The sequence below is a fragment of the Aphis gossypii genome, chromosome 3 (genome assembly GCF_020184175.1).
Source record: "Aphis gossypii isolate Hap1 chromosome 3, ASM2018417v2, whole genome shotgun sequence".
In the NCBI taxonomy this organism is placed as follows: Eukaryota; Metazoa; Arthropoda; class Insecta; order Hemiptera; family Aphididae; genus Aphis; species Aphis gossypii.
The window spans coordinates 14165159-14185446 of record NC_065532.1 but is presented as its reverse complement, the minus strand read 5'-3'; the positions used below and the strand labels follow the sequence as shown (position 1 = coordinate 14185446).

Below are 20288 nucleotides of genomic sequence, written 5' to 3'. Positions count from 1 at the left end.
AAAATCTTGTATTAAATTTTCAATAACTCTCTTAGATACTTATACAACATTTTTTATGAATTATACAAAATAATTTGTAAATATTCATGATTTTTACGAATTTTTGTCAAATTTGAACTTCAAATGCTAATAAAAAAAAAAAAAAAAAATGTGCCTATGTATTCTTATATTTTTTGATAATCTCTAAGATTATTTATGAGGAATTTCGTATTAAATTTTCAAATATTTTGCTTCAGCTAAAAAACTTTTAACGATAGGTATTTATTAAAAAAAAAAAAAAAAAAAACAAAAACGAATATTTTAAAGCCTACAAATAGCATTAAAATGAGCAAAATATTTTGAAAATTAAATCGTGTAAAGAAAATTTAAATCTAAATCTAACTAACTGGTAACATTTTCAAATAAAATTTATTGAATAAAATATTATCTAAATAATTGTAAAAAAATAATTCGAATAACGCCCAACTCTGATGTCTACGTGTTCCTATAATAGTATAATAGTATATTGTGTACCTATCTTTATTTCATTTATTTCGAAAAGGGAACATAATGAGTTACACAAATACGTTTTGTGTTTCTCCTACAAAATTCGAATTTCGACGTACATGTATTATAATATATTATAATATATTAAAATAATTGTTTAAAGCGTATAATAAGCAATGGCCTACGACTAACCTCAGAATGTGTATGTAGAATCGACGATGTATCTATTATTATTATTGTCAACGTATATGAGATGTGACAACGACTCGGTGATTTGAACGGTCCTGTGGTGTTTGATGTATAGATCACTGCGTTCTAACTATGACTAACGGACTTAATCTTGAGATTCGAATATTAGTTCAGATAGATTAAAACGCATTCAATAATAAAAATGACCAATAGAAAAGAAATAGTAAATCAGTAGCGCGCTGATTGGCCGTATGATGCGAAGACCCACAAAATGCCACGCCTAATGTTGTTGTTTAATAATCATTATTATTGTTATTCATTTATTGACGTTATAATATGGTTATATAATATATTTCCCGGGTGTAAGAATAATGATATTTTTATTGGAAAAATATTATTTTTATTATCTATAGGTACAATATTGTATACCTATATTTATGAGAATTCATAAACACTTTAATTTTTTATTATTTAAGGTACACTATATAGCATTTTATGATCGAATTAACTATAAGACGAAGAAATAGCCCCACAATTTGCAAACGACTATCCGCGGGAGTAGCTAGTCAACATACTAATTTATAACAATTATCGAGGCATTATAAATTATAATATTGTATTGTTTATTTGTTGTTTAAAAACAGATAATGATTATGTGCATACGAGAAAATCGAGAGTATATGATTTGCGCGTTAAATCATTTTCACACCCTTCTCACTAAGCCAAGCTTCAGATACGTCATTACGCTATTTACATAGGTATATAATGGGCATAAATAGTCACCCCGTGAGATGTATTGCGGCGTTAATAAAATAATATTATATCGCCGGCAAAATATGTAAATTGCTCGATACGGAAGCGGTGGCGGCGGCGGCGCAAAGTGTCGCAGTTTTAGCACATTAACGGTTCGCGGCCGAGCTCGAGTCAACATCGTCGGGCGAGGGGATAGAGGATTGCAGAAAGGTCAAAGATTCAGTTATTCCCGCGGGAAATGGCGATCGGTGATGACGGGGGGAAGGGGGGGGGGGGTGCGTTGGTTGCTAAAGAGTATAGTCGACGGTCGGGTCGCTGTGGGGCGTCGGCGGGTAGTATATCGTGCGGCCGAGGGTTCGCCAAAAACGTTTTCAGCGAATTCTTCAAGTTTCGATTATAATAATAATAATAATAATAATAATAATAATATCGCATGCATTATAATACATGTATGATATAACTAAACAAATTTGAGGAAGCTCAACGACCGGCTTTACGCGGTAGTACAACTCTACACTGCACATACGCATAACATACAGACATAAACCGTACGTTATATGAACCACGTGTACGAACATCATGAACTTTCGATGAAATTAACTCGGTGCAAGTGCCTTCAACACGCAGAAATCGACCTCCGTCCTGCAATAGCTTTTTCGTGAAAACTCGGTCGAGAGCGTCGTTCCAGGACTACGTATGTCTGCGCTGTTCGTACACAATACATCAGCCAAGAATGCACACGATATTATAAATACTTGTACAAACTCGTGTAATGTCGATAAATTTAAATTCGTTTAATGAAAAATCAATATCGTGTACGCACACGAGTACATATTATTATATATTGTTTCGAGCGGTTCGGATAATTTCATTGCGATTGTTTTACAATCGTATATTTGTCTCGTCGTTAAAAATGTGTTTTTAATGGCGAAATTCGAAACAGTGGAACGACGTATCGTTTAAATTGCACGTCATGTCGAGTACGTATAATATAATACAATAATAATACATAATATCGTTTGCCCACACCGCATAATTGATATTGCGGTATTCGCTAAACTTAAAGTCAAAAAAAGTTTTTCGCGGTTGAACTCGAACGACACCGATATATTATTCTTTTTTTATTCTCGCGATTTTTTCTTTCTTTTTCTACGTCATTTTCGGCCATCATCTACTGAAATATTATATGTACTAAACGCGTTGGTACCCGCGCCGCGCACGATACGCGTGTTCCGCGCATTACGCACGACTACGGTATGCGTCTGCCGGATAAGGACGGGCCCGCCGTTTTCGTAATATCTTGTGGCACTAAATCGTACGGCCCGCGAGCATTTTTCCTGCCGGCGCAAAGGGCGCAAAAAAAAAAAAATGACTAACGTTCTGTTTAAAGTTTCATCGGGCATTACGCCGTCCCGAACGCAACGCGCTCGGAAAGTATATTATATACACTCTCTCACGCCCCCCCCCCCCCGCTGCATCCCGAGCCCCGAACACAGGTATAATAACGCGTACGTGTGTATGGCCGCGCACACACGCGCACGTGTAATATACGAACATCGAGTTAAGTCCGTGAATACTTCATGCGTCATTTCCCGTCCGTCCGTCCCGTTTTCCCAGCCTCGCCCGCGACGTCTCTCCGTCCGAGCGCGGGGCGGAGAGCGACACCCGCAGCTATACATACGTACGTGACGGACAAATCGTCTGCGCGAGCGTTACCCATAAAATCGGACGATTTTTTTTTTTTTTTTTTTATCATCCAAACGAGAACGACCCACTCGCGTATCCACGTACACACACGTACGTCTCGTGTGTATACAATGTGTTTTTATTATCGGTATATTATAGTCATTTTTTGTGTTTGTTTTCGGTAAATTTATACTTTTGAAAACGTTGTTTTTATTTTTTTTTCAATTTTTTGAAGTCATTATTATTAGGTATACACGACAAAGCAGTTTAAAAAGTAATAATTATATTCTCCACTTTTTTTTTTTTTGTACATACACTGAACCGATAACAGCACAAATTATTTACTGCGGTTCGAAATTCGATTTTTAATTATTCAAACTCTCTTTAAAATAACATTAACGTTTGGAGCGTTATAATAATATCGAAAGGAAAAAAAACAATTATACTACGTTGTCGTCGGAATAATATAGTAAAAAAACTTTAAAATATATAAATAATTGTTTTTAAAAATTATATACCTACTACTTCTGTAATGAGACTTCGAGTAACGTAAAACGAAAACCTCGTGAATTTTCCGGTAAACCGACTTCTCGACGATAAAGTAATCACCCTGTATACGGGGCACTGTAGGTCCGCATTTACGTACCAGCCGTCCGGTCGCACATGCATACAGCCGTAAATCATTGGACGATTTCATCTCGTATCATTTATAGTGTACAATATATTATACGCAGTACACACTATTGCAGTACTGCTCTAAATAATAACACAGTAATATAATATACACTGGCCATCCAGCTATGAGGCCGGTTTCCACTGCCACTGGTATAAGACGAATGCGTGAAAAAGGTCCAAAAGTATTTTGCATACTTACATAATATATGAATATACCTATATATATACATATATTTTGGCACCGTCATTTTCTTCGTGTTTTTTTTTTGTATAGCGCACACCACGCCGTAATGACTTTAATAGATTACAGTCAGCGTGTTTTGAACAGATAAAATATATATAAAAAAAAATAGAAATGAAAATAAAAAAATAGCAAAAATATCACCAGCGTCTTAGCGTGCGCGAGTCATTGTTTATTTATTTTTGTAATTTACTCTGACAGACTGTTTCGACAAGATAAACTATTTAAGTATAGGTACTTAGGTAATGTACAAGACAAAATTCAGCAGTAATAATAATGTAAAAATTAGATATGGATTAAAATTATTAGATTATATAAAAAAAAAAAAAAATTCTAGAATCAAATCGAGAATGTAATATATTAATATAATGTATAAAAGGGTCATAAATAAGGGTATAAATATATATCAATAAATATATATTAAATATAATTATTCCATATAGGTATTATAAATTATTATACTAAGTACAGAAAACGTTTAATTATATTTGATTATATGATGGGAGTCGACTATTACAGTGGTGGTATCTCAACAATTTCCATTATTACTACATTAATTCAAATGTATAGTATATTATTATTATTACATTTTACCAATATCTATATTATTATGTACGAGCAGCAGAATATCGATGCGTCATCCCAGAAATACTTGGCTTTTCGGAAGAATGGATCTGTTTTATATAATAAATAATTTAAACAAATGAATATTTTATGCATCCCGGATTTTTTGAATATCATGATCAAAAATATGAATTCTAAAATATCCGAAAAAGTCCGTCAAGGACCCCGTCCGCATAAATCGGCGTATACTGTTTAAAACATTAAAAATTAAAATATTTAGAGTGTTTGTGTTTTCTAGAAGAGCATGCCGGAAGTGTTGATAGTACAGTATAATAAGCCTAACATAATATACTTTTTCAAATAAAACATTGGACGGTTATTAATTACTTGTAAATATTAAACAGTGCCTATACATTATTTAATTCATACTTCCGTGTGATGTATAGTGTATAATAATAATAATAACTAATATTACTTCTGATCAATAATCGTTAGTGCAACACACCTCCTTCGTTCTTTTTAACCAAGTGACTGTTGATAACTGATACTTAAACCGAATCCTGCCCAGCTAAGGAATAGTTGATATTAGTTATTCTCACTAGGCACACTAACCGATCTTGGAATCGGTCGGTTATTGGATCGATACAAATCAAATTTTCTCAGTTTTATTTTACAGGTCCTATAAACCTATGACACAATACTAACACAATCGATTACTATAATATAGCAACGTTAACGTGGTTTATTAAATTATTGAAATAATAATAATATTAGCTATAATATCTGGCTTAAGGACAGTATTTTAAATCACAGGAACAACGGAATACGAGTTGAAATAACTTGATTATCATGATTTATCTGTAAGGTTATAGTTATTGTACCCTACGGTATAAATATACAATATTATTAATGTAATTATTTAAAAACGTAGAACGACGACTGTTATCAGATAGTCTCTACTTCGCTATTCAAAACTCGTCTGTTGGCGATATCAACAATATATATATCTTTGTACTCGACGTTCCTGTGATCAGTTAACCTAAGCTAATTCGCCGAGTACGACATCATAAATTACTAGTCAGTAATCTGTATAAATCGTTACAATTAGTGATACGATAATTATTACTGTACGATGTTGATCGGAACGTTTCTTATTTCAGTAAAAGCTGATGTCTATCAAATTCGTCACGCCATATAATAATTATGTATAGTTCGTTAATTAAATTTAATCTCGTAGTAAAAAAATACCAGTCAAGGATAAATCGAATCGCTTTAATTTAAATTGTATTATCCGGCAAAATAAATAGATTATTGGTTTATCGCGACACGTACACGTTGTATAGTATGTATAACACAGTAAGTAAATATAATATAATACACTTACTGGATGCATAATTTTAGCCGGCTCATATTCTATCAATGAGGAAGATTAATTATCGGTTATCGTTTTAAATCATATTAGAATGGCTTCTATGACGGATTTAAGAATAATTGCTATTTTAATCAGTTGTGGTTTGTGAACGTCGAAGTTAAAAAAAAAAGTGTTATGTTACCTTAATTTAAATCATTTATAAATTATTAACAATATATATTAAATTAATTATTTCAGTTTATAAGATTATGTTTTATAGTTTGTATACCATTTTTTACAATATACTATACATATTTAAAATATGATGGAAAAACATTGGTTTAATAGCTGAGTTAAATAAGAAACACTCAAGAATATTAATTAAATTAATTTTTCTTCGATTTCTCGATGCAATCAAAATATGAATGGATGTTTCTAGAAAATATTTTTAAGAACAAAGATCGTATTATTATCATGTAATTATCATAATAATTTGTGTCAGAAAAAAAATTGAACAAGATCAAAAATAAATATGCAAGAATTTTTAATTTAAATAATGAAAATACCTACGCAAAGCGTATTTAAATTGTTTGTATAAAATGTTACCTTAACAAACAAAATAAACAAAGCTCCACGGACAACGATAGAATAATATTAGACATCTAATGTAATTAACATTTCAATTCATAATTTAGTGTTATTAAATTTGAACTTAAGGACTAGAAAACACAACATCAATATACACGCCTCTAATATTTTATGTACATTTTTTTTTTAATTTTAGCTTTATTTAAAAAATATATATATATAAATTAATAATACAATAATTGTATCTATATTTGTAATATACATTTTATGAAAACTGTAAACTTTTTATATAATTCATAAAATTGAATCAAAACAAAATAAAGACTTCATGTTTAAAATGCACAACGACAACAACATGAAAATAATATGACGTGTTCTAAGACGGTATTACACACTACAGAGACTGTCAGAGAGACGAAAAAGTGGAGAAGCGAGACCAGTGATGATATGGTAATGATTTGGTTTTAATATTACCACAATAAATCGACTTATTTGAATATGTATAATTATACATATCGCTCGTTCAATAATTATATGACCTTTTATTAAATAATTATTTTAATAATATTCAGTCAAAAGATGTATTTATGTAACATAATACGAAATGATAAAATATACAATGTTCTTATAAAATGATGTCAACCTAGTTATAGTATATTATAAAATCTATAACCATTGAGTATAGAATATATACTATCTATACTCAATGCTATAACGTTTAAACTAGTTTGATATAATGTTTTATTTGAGTGACCGGTGTTGACGACGCGTATTGATAAAAAGTGTACATTAACATTAGATAAACTTTACAACGATGCGTACACTTCAGGAGTACAGGACTTCCCAAGAGTAAGTTGTACGATAAATTACTTAATGAATAATAATTGTTGGTCGTGTATTTATGTGTCAACAATTAATTCACTAGTTATGAACGAGAAAAGCGAATATTCATTTATATAATTAAATTTACGAAAAATAAATATAATATTAATACACGCTCAAAACGCTAAAATATTTGTATTTATCAATTATTACAACTGTTGTTGAAGTATAGAACATACAATATTGATTTAATTTATTGAAAACACAGCTCATTTGCCGTAATGGAATTAAAAACCAGACAGTTCACATGATGTTTGACATTCGTCTGGGTTAGTTTATTTCGTCATGGGTTAGTGGTTTAAATTATAAGGCATACATTTGAATTAAACGATAAATTGTCGCATTGAAAATCAGCAAAGCACAGTTAACCGTGTATGCCTACTATATATTGCTATGTAATTACCTACTACTAATAATTATTATCGCATTGCTGGTGTTTTCAAAAAAAGTTTAAAAGTTAAAATCCTAAAATAATATTTATTTTCAATTTAAAGGTTTTTCATACATTTTTTTTTAGCATTAAAATCCCGAACTCCGCTCACAGAAAAAAAAATCGTTTGCCAATTACGTTATTACAAATTTTGACCGAAAACGATATTGTATCAATTAACTCTACATTACATAACTTATTTTCTAAAAATTTAATTAGATATTACTTTTATTATTATTATTATTTATTTATATCGCTTAGTCGACAACAAGAACTACATTACACCGGTAATTGTATGTATCTATCAAATATAGGTAGAAAATCTTAAAATCTGTTCTTGAGTACTTATCTATAGGGTGAAAATGTTATATTATGTTAATTGCGTCCCGTTTGTTATCATCATGTATAAAATATACAATTGATCAATTGTAGATGCATTTAATGAAATATATACAACAATGATACACTCTGTATTTATGAATTTTATAAAAAAATACTATATGAATACACATTATAATAAAAATTATATAAACAGACTAGAAAACTTGGCTATTATAATTAATAATAAAATCGATCTGACTTAATGATTAAACAAAATTTTATAAGTATACACGGATAAGAAATAAAAGACATTGAACTGATATATATATAATATGTATATTAGTTAATTGGTGATTCAAGGTTTATTTTTCTTTTATAATTTTGAACTTTTAGTTTTGAACTTTTAAGTATTGGTTTCGAACGCGGTTTACAAATAAATTGTCAACCCGCAACGATAAAAAAAGGGGGGGCGGTTTCATTATACCTTTTAAACTCGGTTTGTAATCCGTTCACATTGTAAATTACAAAAAAAAAAATGCACGCTGCCTGCATCTACGTGTAGTATTATATAGTCAGACTGAGAATCTCGCTACCTACTGCTTTGTGCGTGTCACTTGTTAGCACAAAGTGTGGAGTTTGCTCATTATACAGACTCGATGTAAAATCATGCACAATACATGCACGCGAACGGTGCACGACGAGAGACGACCCGAGATTTTCCGTGGTAAGATCACTGACACGGTTGACGTGTAAAACACTATAATATTTCACCCAGAAGACACGCGGTGACCGGCAAAGTGCATATCTGTGTCGGGACGCATTCTAAGGTCTAGCCGTAAACCAAATGTATAGCGTCAAATATACAACGATTACCGTTTCGTTTAAAGGTTTCGGGCGAACGGGTGAATAATAAATTCAATTTCGTCGTCGTCCGTGGGTAGTAGCGGTATAAGTGTATATATCTACGAATATATTACACATACGGTGAAATGTATTTCAGCGTCAAAGAGCGTGGAAAGATGCTCGTACATAATATGTATAATATACTGTATATTACAGTATGATGACATTATAACATAATTTATTACGTTATACGGGGAGATTCTTTTAACGGTGTTATTCAATCGTGACGAACAGTCGTAGGTATTTAGTTATTTCAAAATAATTTCAAGTCAAAATAAAACCGTTATGTCTTTGAAATAAAACACAATGATATTTTTAAACATTCTCATTTTGAAAGTGTTTTTTCGTAGTTTTAAACTGTACATCGTATATTTTATCAAATTATATTTTTAGCGTATGTTTAACATCATAGTATCACGACAGCGAGAAAATGACACGAGGTAATCGTGCATAATTTTGTTCTACGTATCCGTTCACTTGAACTTAAAAGTACCTACTTACAGTTAATTAATTAGATATTCGTTCAATAATCAATAATTATTTCACTAAGTATATCAAAAATTTCAGATAAAATATTCTGCTTCGGAATATTAGATTAAAAGTGTACGCTGTCCTTCAAAACAGAAAACCACTTAAAAAACTAAAACGATTAAAAATATTGAAAAATGTTTTTTATGTTGACTTAAAATTATGTAAAACATTTACAATAACGTAAAACTCTTCGGCATCGTGAGTGTTTACAACTTTCAACAAGTATATTTAGGGAAAATATATAATATTTTTGTACCTTTACACAACATGACGTTTGGTTAAACATTACTACGCCAATTTAATACCATAAGTGCGATTACTTTGAGTATTTATGAAAATATGCTAAATCGCTGATTAATGTAACCAGATTTTTCAGTATAATATTAAAATATGAGTAGGTATATAATGATTACCTGGAACATCGTCAAGAGTGATATTAAGGTATACATATTTGCCGTATTTTTAGCTGTGCTCAATAATTGTTTTTAACTTGAGTGGTGACTGATGACCAACCCGTGTAAAACTGCGAAAGCCTTGGTTTTAGTCTTGTATTTGTAATTGTTGACTTAATTTTCGTATTGCGCTTGGACTTAGTTACGCCTGTTAATTTTGATTTTGATCTGGGTTTTGTAATCATTATTTATTCACGAGATTCATAAATAAATTAAATACCTATTATCGTTTGTAAAAGCAAAAACTTTATAGGAGTTTCATTTGATATCTAACATATGACTTTATAATAATAACTCTAAATATATAACTTTCTCTTATAGGTATTTTATTCCAAGTAGTGTTGTATTTATAGAAATAAATATAAATACAAATTATGGTGTATAAATACATCCAGTGACTTTGGTAATACCTAATTATAGGTGTAGTAAGTTCGCGCATCAACGTTCTACTTAATTTAATCGCTATATGATATATATAAGTATTATGTATACATAAATTAATATTTCTTTCTTGGTTTACTATACAGTAAAAAACTACTCGATTGTCTTACGAGTGTTTTTTCACAAGACGGTTCACGTCGTCCGGATAAAATATAAGAGTATTAAAAACTTAATCTAACCAGTGGAAAGAGTATGCTATTGAATGTGACTCTGTGTAAATTTGTGTTTTGTATAAATAACAAAATATAATATATTACTCAAATTTTAAATTATCATTTCTCCCAAACAAAAATCGATTAGTTAGTCTACACATCGAACTGCAGTCAAACACGAGTGATTAAACAAGCTACTGGAACAATCGAGAAATGGAAAACAGGACTGTACACAACTCGAGTACGCCATGACCCGTCTTTGAAATAACCGTCAACTCCTGTCGCGCGTATTTATATAACTTAAAATAGTGTCTATATCTTCGTGATAAAAAATTTATGAAAAAAAAAAAACGATTATGGCCGTTATAAAACTATAACTTGTCTATTATACTTCTTCTACACCTGCCGATAACTACATTTGTACAGAGTGCATGTTGAAGTGCAGTAATGTGATTTTAGTAATCAAAACGTCGTTATACGGTGAGCAAACCGTTAATTTCTATAAATATTAGCTGACCGTAGAAGGAGTATGAATTTCGATCGGAAGGTAGGCGAGTAGGAGGGCGCTCACGAGGTGTGTCGACCGATAACATCTGACCCAAACTACTGACATATTATTACATACAAACATATTTATATAAATGCGGCGTATATTTTAGTGTGTTTTGATTAATATTAGAGTTAAAATAAAAATAAAAATACCTGTATAATAATAAAAAAATAAATAATTCGGATACGTCATAGCACAGTATTATTATTGTAAAGAACTTATATCCCCAATTATTGGTACGTTTTGTTTTGATTTTGGAACATACGTAGTTAGTTCAAATATTTTATTAATATAGTAACTCCAATACATCGTTTACGTTAACAAAAAAAAATAATAATAATAAATTAAAAAGAATTCGTGTACCTATTATTATTATTATTATTCAGGTGAAATCGTTGAATAATTTATACTGTTAAAATATTACGGCGGAATAAGGAATTACTGCAACCGTATTTGCAACTATTCGCATCATGCGTATGGGAAATTCTTTATTTCTCCGATTTTGTTCGTTTAAAAGCCGATTGAATTGCAAAACTTCTGTGATCCCAGTAAATCAAAACATTCGAGAATATTATAATAATAGCCTTATAAATATTGTGATATTCACGAGAATTTATCGGAAAATAAAACCTCTTATATATATATTTGCCAAGTTATAGGGTCAACGAATTGTCGGTGGAATAACGTACACCGAAAAATATGGCCCGAAATCGAATAATGTTATGTCGAAAAATAAAATACTGTTTCGTTTCAAGTTCAACAATATTATTGTGCCAATATAGGTTACACCACTGATAGGGCATATCATATATGTATAGAGCTTAACCGCGTGTGTGTGTGTATAAATACATAAATTATACATTATGTAGCATTATATAACTAAAGCGTGCCATAGCTATAATGATTATTTACTGTCCAACAATTACTCTTCGGTTCTATTTAATTTAAACTTCCAGATCGTATTTTATCATTTAACCAACTTGTATAAATGATGAAACACGTTTAATTGTTATGTATTAAATTATGCGTTATACACGCGCCGACCACCTACACAACATATATTATTATATAATATATTATATTATATACACAAAACACAGTGCGTTTATATTATAAACGATTACATTACATTAATTGACGATATTTACCTAATATTATGCTATATTGCTTTAATTTGGTTTTGTACGTTGATATACTTGTCAGATTTTAACAGCGGTTTATATTGACTGTAATATAATATAAAATTTATAAAACGAATATATAGTGAGTACAGTTATTGACTATTGATCATATTTTTAGTTTTTTTTTTAAAAAATTGTAAAGCCCTCCAAATAGACAATAATATAAAAACAATATAATATAAAGTTCACTATTTTTTATACGATTCATTTTACAATAATATCGATTCACAGAAAATATACTTTACTTTTTTGCGGTTTAAATCACTTGAAACGTTCCAAGTAATTCTACTCATTTTGTAAGCTTTCTACCAATATTCTGACTATAAAAAAAATTCGTATCAAAGCAGAAAAAATAAAGAATTTATGGTATTTTAAGTCGAATGCACTTTAATAATTAATTTCATCATAACATACGGTGATAAACTGTCATAATATCGATTTTTCAACAATTTTAAAAGCAAAAAAAAAATCTATTATTTCCCAGATTCTTATTTTTAGTTTACCATAAATATTATTTTACCAGAATGTGAAGCATTTCGTGTTAACTAATGATACAATAAGTTATAAAAATATATATGACAGAAATAGTATAATTGATAAACACGTAATATGGCTTGTAATGATCGTATTGCGTTATATCGTCGTAATTATATAGTTACCTGCCCATAAATAACAGCTTAAAATTGTAGTATACGCATACAAGAAATGGAAAAAAAAACCATTAACTTATTTTTATGCGAATTACAAATTTTGATTTTACTTAAGTATACTTAAACAAAAAAGGTATTGGTCAAATAAGTTAATTTTTATCCGATTTACTAAATATTCTCATTCGGTTTTATAAGGTTATAATATTTACTTATAGCTTATAGCTACACACACACACACACACATTGTTGTAAAATTAATGCGTTCATTATTCTTCACAGAATCTAAAATTATTTTTTCTGAAAAGAAAAAAAAAATGATTTCTTAACATGTCTTGAAATATTAATTTAGAGATTGTGCCCCATATCTTTTGCTTGTACATGTTATTATTTTAAGTATAAGGTATAACTTCTTAGTTTATCTATCTTAATTATTTAGCCTCTCTATTTAGACTTTTTATTTTATAAATGAAAGGAAAAATGAAAAAATAAATATTTTACTATAGTTGAGGAATTTAAAAAATATTTATATCTTATTATTATTTTGATTATTATTATTATTATTATTATTATTATTACCAAATTAATAATATAATAATACAATAAGTTAATAAGTTAATAAACTATAAAATAATACTACATTAATGAGACTTCCAATAATACGATTATATTCTATTCATAAATTTAAAGTTCAATTAATACTACTACGTATAACTACTATTCCTATAAGTGCTACAATGACCGCAATGGCTTCCAAGACTATTCGTCTTTATTTATATCGATCTTTAGTTACATTTCTCCTGTTCCGTTTAGTATTTTAAGTATAATTATTAATAATAATATTAAATAATACTGTAATTTTATACTTAATCAATAAATATCATAAACATCAAAAGTTTACAATATGGTTAAGTATTATCAAAATAAATTTATATTTACATATTTTATGTTTATCTTCGTAATATATATGACAGTTAATTTATTACAATTTTTTTAATAACTTAATTTTAATGAGTGAATATTTCTAATGTATGCTATAACATTACAATTCATTTAATTAAAAATAACCTTAGCACTTAGTTACATATAATAATGCAAATAGTGTTAGTAAAGGATAATAATTTGCAAGTTAAACAATCTATCTCATTCCATATAGCTTTCCAGTGAATTCTGTAGTGGTGTATTAGTATAAAAGATAAAAATTACGAATTAGAGTAAACATGTTTGACATAATATTTGTTTGTTCAATTTGTTAGTTTTTTTTAATTTGAAACACATATAATTTATTTAATTTAATTATCTGAAACATTTAATTTGGTAACTAATATAACAAAGTTAAATATGATAAAAAAAATAAAACGATATTTAAGTCTTATCATTATTGTTATTTTTAAACGCGTTTTCATCGATTGCATTAATGAATACATACACCTCAAATACCTAAGAATTACATAAATTCATAATAGTAATTTTAAGTACAGTTTAAATATAGCTCAACTTATTTACAAAATTATTTAAAGCAATTTTTCAACTTTTTTATGCATAAACAATCATATTGAATATAATGTTAGACAATGTTCACGTTAAAATGGACGTTAATCAAAATTGAAAACGAAGAACTTTGTATTTCAATTCGTATGAATAATATTTACGAGAAAGCAATTACTCAAATATTAAGCAAATATATTTATGGAAAATGAAAATTATATTGAAACCGAATAATATAATATTATTAAAGCTTATTGTTTAAAATAAAATGCAATGAAATACAATAAATTATATCAAATTAGATTACATTTTATTTCAAATAAAAAACTAAAAAAAAATCGAAGATAGATTACATAGAAAATAATTCAGCGTTTTTTATGTACTTACCTAAATATTATTATTAAATTATTGTAGATAATATTTAAAATCTGTTTTAAGTGCAGATTTAGATAATTAAAAACCAATAGTAATAAACAATATATTGTAAATATTTTCAAGGAATATTTTAAAGTATTAAAATACATTCGAGAAACTTTATGAGTAATATGAAATGTTTTTTTCGTAATTTGAACATGATTATGAACTGACTATAAAAGTAAGAACTATTAAATTAACAATACAAAAGTAATAATATTATATTATTACTAGTTATAGCCATGTAATAAGCATGCATACTCTCGTTTAATTTGAAAAGGGAGGTTCTTATGAAAAAATAAATAAAAGTTTCTATTGTCATATATACACTCTTTAAGTGTACAGAAATCTCAAGAATTTGAAAGTATGGTCTTCAAAATTTCAAGTATATTTATAAATATTTAAACAATTATACTTTGAATTAAAATTCATCGTAAAGTAAAATCGTGGTAAACATTACGTTTAGTGAATCATATTCTGTACATGCATAATAAGCAGGTACTTTATAGAAGTTTAATTGCTCGTTAATGGATTCTAATATAAAATTAATTTCAACTCTATACAGTTACAGTGCAGAAGCGGTTCAAATCTGAATCCGTTTCGAATCGATTTCTTTAATTCGTGTCAAATGTCCTTGCGACGACTTTTGTTCGTGCAAAATTGTTAGTGTAATAATAATAATAATAATAATAATACAGTATAGTTTCGCCACGCGTGTGCCTCTCGTTATAAATATATAATAATATCAAATGTAATAATTCGCGTTATATATATAACACGGCACACATTACGTATTTTATGGGTGGAATTTTGGCGGAGCGCGAAGAGTTAAAGTAACGGCGGCGTAGGGCGCGAACACATATCAAACGTATGTATAGGTAGCAGTGCACAGTAGTATTTTAACGAATTTATATATATATATATATATAAACGTCAATAAAAAAATATGGTCTGAAACATCGAGAAATACTGCTCGTGGTAGACACGTACAAAACGCGCCGTCAATACACAAAACATGTAACATTATATTACATATATATATATAAACACGTGTATTATTATTATGTATAGCTGGCAACGAGTCCAATAACGAGCTTATCGCCCGATCGACGCCGTCCATATATATTATCGTTATTTATTTATATATATTATATAATAATAATATCGACAGCGTTTCGAAAAAAGCTCTCTCCGGCTGCGGTTCGACATGACAATATAATAATAATGTTATAACTCGTGTGCGGTGCGTTGCTGTACGCGCACACATCGAGATGGCGATGATCAATTATTAAAAAAAAAAAAAAAAAAAAAAATGCGATCTCCCAGTTTTCCGCGACGGCATCTCGTACACGACGAAAAATGAGACATAATATTTCAAGAGATTTATTCTGTCGTTGACCCGTTATATTATTATTATTATGTTATATCGTATTATGCAAATATAACGCGCGCGTATCCGTCGGAGAAAAAAACAATCTATACACACAATATGTGCAATAAGTTATTGTACATGGTATCGAGAAAGGAAAAAATCGTAACGCGATCGCGCGATATAGGTATATAGGGGAAGTGTCCCATCGGTAATCACCACCCCTCTGAGAGTATATTATTATCCATAGGTATATAGAAGACGAGGGAATAAAACGTCGTCGTATTGATTATATCGTCTGCGGAATAATAATAGGTGTAGGTAAGTAACGATTCCAGTTTCTTTTTAATCTGCGAGTGTGTACCCATCTGCAGGGATACGATTTGGAGACTATTACTGACTATTACTGACTATCCAACTATTGTAAGTATCGCGTGAAAACTCCAATAATATAATAATACGGTAAGGTTTGGTCAAAGTTCTTCAAATTTGATCTCGAGTATTTTGTGATAAGTAGTGTTAACGTTAGCCGTTTTGATTTAGAAGAATATCCTACTTAGATCCTATACATAAGCTTAGCCGCCTTTGAACGACTTTAACCGATTATCGAAATAATTGTTTAAAACAAAATAAGTATAATCCTGCAACCGTAGAAGATTTACTTTCGGTCACGCAAGTCAAACACAATATCTCATATAATATGATTTACGCATACATCAGTCATATTATATTACTGCCACTGCAGCAACACAATATCAAATAATATAGGTAACACACATAGTACAGCAACGACGTGATAATGTGTACGATATATATGTTCGTTACTCCGGAACCGGAAGAGTAGGTGGATGACTGACTGTGGGACTTAAGTAATAATAACGATATTATTTTATGGTGTACTGCCGCAGAGAACCTCGTAATAATAATAATATTATATCAATTATAGTGCAGCAGTACAATCGCGAACGGTCGGTTACAACGTGATACAATGATAATACGCGTGTAAAACGTTTCGTCCGCGGCAATGACATTAATACGTGTATAATCGCGGTACATACCTCATACGTAATAATATTATAATAACGTTTTACGAGTACAGTACACGACTTCTGTTTTTATATCATTTATTTCCACGCGTTTATAATAATAATCAGTATATGTATATGCGCTGTGTATTATATAGACTATACGGCGTACGTATATTATATACATAATGTATATAGTGCACTCACACGACTGTATTCGTAAGCGCGAATAATTTTTTCACCGTCAATAATTTACATCCGATTTGCCCAGTGCATACACACGCGTATCCGTTCAGATTATTATTATTTCCGTCGTATAATAATCGTAATAGTATGTATAAATAGTTGCATACATACGCCGGCTCGATCGTTTCGCACAACAGCATAATAATAATAATATAAAGCGTACTATATTATATATATATATATATATGTATATTATTTTATACCGTATAATGTATGCTGTGTAACATAATATATACAGACAACAGACAGTCTTCTATGGCGTTGTGCACATTATTATACTGATGTATAGTGTATATATAAATTGAACGAGCGCGTGTTTATTAAAACGTATCGCTTTTAATATTCATATATTGTAATGTCGGGAGATGGTGTTTTTTAATTTTTTTTTTTTTTTCGTTCACGAGCCGACGACGACGTCTATATAATAATAATAATAACAACATATTGGGTACGCGTGTTGTGCAGCGTTACACTTTAAAATATAATATCACATATTATGTAGCGAACGAATAAATTGTCAAACAAATTTAAAACCGTTTATTGGGTCCGCGAGTGCGCACAGCGTTTCGATAAATATAATATTATATTGTGTATACGGTATAGCGGGATATTACATCAGCCATATAATATTATATATAAACTCTCCCTCAAAGATTCATGTCTCCGACTACTACGACGACGATCGCATAAAATTCATATTATAATATAATATCATTATTATTATTGTTGTTGCGTGCCGTAATGGCGTAATCCCATATCGTTTTTGGATTCGGTCCATGCGCGTTTGCCGCCAAACGCTTTCCAACCCCTTCACGATCGTCTTTCGATTTATATATAATATATATATATATAGGTAGGTACGTATTAAGTATATATATATTGTATTTAATGTAAAAATATAGGGTTTCTCAAAATTCTTCTATATACATATTATAATATATACCTATACCTATACTCGTATAATATAAATAGTATTTATTACTGTTTAATAGGTTTGCCCCCAACCCCTTACCGCACGTATATAATATATATTTTCACGGATCAAGCACCGACGATTTACGATTAAGGAAACCCTACAAATATGAAACCGAAATGAATTTACGCGCCAGACGTTTTTCCACTGCCAACCACCACCACAATAACAATAGACGTTTATTTTTCAGCCATGCTAATCGGGATTTTCATTTAAATATATAATTAATGCTATTAAACGTGGTTAGGTATAATGCTATATAATATACCTACGTGCACTGCACTACTATTCGTATTGCCCTATCATATTATCTTATACGAATCAAAATAGAACGTATATACCTATCGTGTATACCTATATACATCGTAAGACACTAACGATTGGATTAAACACGGTTAAGTACGTTTCAAATGCCATTAGATATAGAGGTGCATGTATATCGTCACCAATTTGAATACGTATAATATATACGTCGTATAAATAGGCAAGCACTCGAAAGTACAACTTAAATAAAACCATAATTTAGTCCGTCAGTTCACTGCAATAGATTATAATATATGGTATTTTATAGTTATTGCTATTTTTTGGATGCCTAGAATTGGACAAATGACCACAAAAAAAATATAAAATTGCTTTTTTATATACATAATATTATGTATATTTTCATTGTACTGCTATAGCATATTTTATAACTATAAAACAGATTATACTATATGTAGAGCGAACAAAGTAATATTTTATGAACCATACAGTTCTATAAATTTAAAAAAAAAACAATTAACATAATATAACATATTACATGACGTATCATGTGATATCTTCTACTCGTCTTAAATATATAGCTTAAAATTTAACTTACATTTAATATAAGTATAACTAAAACTTATATTGTTTATAGTTAAACTTGAGAACTACCGATTTAAATATAGAATATGCATACCAGTACTTAAAATGTATATTATGATTATTATTAATTTATAAAAAAAAAAAGGTTGGACATAACTAATCATATATCAGTTGTGCTTAAAGCAAAATTTTATTTTTAAGATCAGTGTACTAACTGCATTTATTACCTTTTAGTTTTACTTCTAAATATGAATAAAATATGTATTTGTCCAATATAATCTCACCAAAATGTTATCATCAAATATAGGTGCATTTTATATATATATATATATAATATAAACTATGGTATATAAGTACATTATATATGGTGATTATGAAAAATAAAAACTTAAATTATATTGTTCAATTATTAATGTCTGAGTGATTGGTTATAAATATTTTTTGTATTTTTAAAATAATAATAGCAGATTTGAAGCCAATATATACCATAATTATACCAGGATTTTCATGAAACGTCATATCATAACCATTGTTTATTAATCAAAATACACAAGTATGCATTTGAATGATATTGATACCTCTAATACAATACATGCGTAATAAAGTTTACATTCTCGCATGCTATTAATCGGTCTAATCGGTTTGTTGAACTACCTACTTGTATAATATTGTATAAAAATTTATAATATTTTACATTATCGTAATTTGTTTTTATAATGTTACGTACAATACTATTAAATGTTAATTATTTAATTATTGATTTTAATTCTATTATTATTTTGGTAACTACAAGTTGTATTGAATATTAGTATTATTTATTAGTTGTCAAATATTAGCAAAAAAAAATTAACTTTGTTTAACTAAATACTATTCTTTAGTATTGATTAAAATATAGCTATAATAA

At 29.1% G+C, this 20288-nt stretch overlaps 1 protein-coding gene across 4 annotated transcripts in view; it reads right to left on the bottom strand.

Moving 5' to 3' along the window:
• LOC114130276 (B-cell receptor CD22-like) overlaps nt 1-20288 on the bottom strand; it is a 332047-nt gene that overhangs the window by 52415 nt on the left and 259344 nt on the right. The gene's annotated exons all lie outside the window — the stretch shown is intronic.